The sequence below is a fragment of the Penaeus japonicus genome, unplaced genomic scaffold, assembly GCF_977035675.1.
Source record: "Penaeus japonicus unplaced genomic scaffold, GWHDUDI00000001_assembly GWHDUDI00000036, whole genome shotgun sequence".
Lineage (NCBI taxonomy): Eukaryota > Metazoa > Arthropoda > Malacostraca > Decapoda > Penaeidae > Penaeus > Penaeus japonicus.
Window position 1 is genome coordinate 8,889,701 of NW_028234438.1, and position 2,500 is coordinate 8,892,200.

Sequence of the window (2,500 nt, forward strand, 5' to 3'; positions counted from 1 at the left end):
GTTGGTCAGTTTTTGTATTTTACTTTGTTATGAGGCTTATACGTGCCGGCACTTCTGACGGATTTTTTGTCATCTGCTCTAATTGTAGAATAGTCATTATCAGCTCATTATGTTCTTTAAGCTCATTGTGACAAAAGTGTTATACTGTAGTTTAATGAGAACAAAAAATGATAATCTTTCTTCTTATTATTCTTTTTATCAGTATCGACTTTCGAAAGAAATAACCTTCCCATTATAAAAAAAAAAAAAAAAAACATGAAGCCACGGAGAAGAGGAAGGAGACCACTCCTTATGGCTGTGAATGCCACAGCACAAACCAGGCATACCGACACAGGGGCATATTGCAGCCGCTGTACGTGGTCTGGTTCACCTTCCTCGCCTTATGAGTACTTGGTGGAGACCGAGGATGGAGGCCATTAAAGGCTTCCTTTCCCGCTGGAGTCGGGTGAGCGTGATGCCATCTATGTTTGGGATTTTAAACTAGACCTATATTTCATGATTATGGTAATCGTAATAATAATTTATATCATCCGTTATCAAGTATTGTTATTAGTCTTAATCTAATTGTAAATAGATAGATGGATAAACTAATAAATACAAATTATATGATAAAGAAAGGTTTGCCCGCGTCGGCACGTTTACGTCACCAACGGTTTAAGTGATGACAACGACAATTAAAGCATCTGCTTTAATTATCGTTACTTGCAGCAACATGCACAGCACCACTGGCACCATCAATTGGAAATGCAGCAACAGCCACAGTAGCAGCACCATCAACAGCCGAAATAAATACAGCACCAACTCCACATCACCAGTAACACTGACCATCACCTTCAACACCACAAACACCACTACTTCTAACAATACTAACAACAGACGTGATGAAAATTTACAATACCTTAATCAACTACTAAAACACAAGCACAACTATCTACACAATCCTATGCAACAAAAACAACACCTATAACAACGAAAGGAAAATTAGTATCAACACCAACAACAAAAACATTCCTAGCATTATCACCAACAGTACCGTCAGAAACTCCCCCTAAAAAAAGAAAGAAAAGAAAAAAAAGAAAGCAACATCACCACTATCTCTACCACCAACACCACTATATACACCAATATTTACATCACCACCAACAACTGGGTTATCTCCAACACCATTAACACCAACCAAAAATACCATTGCAAACAACAGCCCCCCCCCAAAAAAAAAAAAAAAAAAAAAAACACCTGTAACAACTCCCCCAAAACGACCACCAAAGCCACTACCACTACCACCCCCACCACCACCACCTCCACCACACACACCCAACCGGTTAAACGAGCTGCAATATCCCAGCCCTTTCCCCCAGACACGAACCCGAGATAAGAAAGCGAACCAGGTCTCCAAGGGTCGCACCGAAACAGCTCCAAGAAGTAAGAGGGAAAAGAGGAGGACGAACACCGTCTTTTGGTGTTTATGTCAACGAAGCAGAGGGAAAGAAGATGGGAACGGAAACAAAAGACAAGTGATATGCGGTATGACACATTTTTTTTTTTCTGCCTGGAGTTGTCTGTCTTTGTGTAATTTTGTTTTCTCTCTATTTATTTCTCACTCTCTCTCTCTCTCTCTCTCATTATCTTTTCTCTATCTGTCGATCTATCTATCTATTTATCTATCTACCTATCTATCTATCTATCTATATATGTATGTATATATATATATACATATACATATATGTGTGTGTGTGTGTGTGACTATATCTATATATATTTCTTTCTATCTATCTCTATCTATCTATCTATCTATCTATCTATCTATCTATCTATCTATCTATCTATCTATCTATCTATCTATCTATCTATCTATCTATCTATCTATCTATACATACATACACACACACACACACACATATATATATATACATGTAAGATTGTTTTTGAATTTGTGTATTTCTGTTTGTATTTGCATGTGCATCCGCGCAAACGCAAGCGTGAGTGCGTTCATTCGTTCATTTACATACTATTAACGTAAAATGTCCTGCACATCATTAATTTTACGAACGACAGCATTAGTCTCTAACCCCCCCCCCCCCGCCCCCCATTCTACAAAAAAAAAAAAAAGTTAAGTAGAAGAGAACAAACAAAACAAACAAGACAAATCAAGCCCCCCCTCCCCCCTCCCACGTCCCCCGGCCATGACAAGCGAACAAATAGCAACCACAGGAAAAGAGGCAGAAAGCAGCTTAACCTCGCGTCGACGGAAACAAAAACAATTATTCTGACGAAGGGACGACATGACCGGGGTTGCTGAACGGGGATTACGCACCAGAGGGACGAGTGTTTCTGTCTGTCTGTCTGTCTGTCTGTTTGTGTCTGGCTGAGTGTCTGGGTGTTTGTGTTTGTGTCTGTCTGTCTGTTTGTGTTTGTGTCTGGGTGAGTGTCTGTCTGTTTGTGTTTGTGGCTGGGTGTTTGTCTGTCTGTTTGTGTTTGTGTCTGGGTGAGTGTCTGTCTG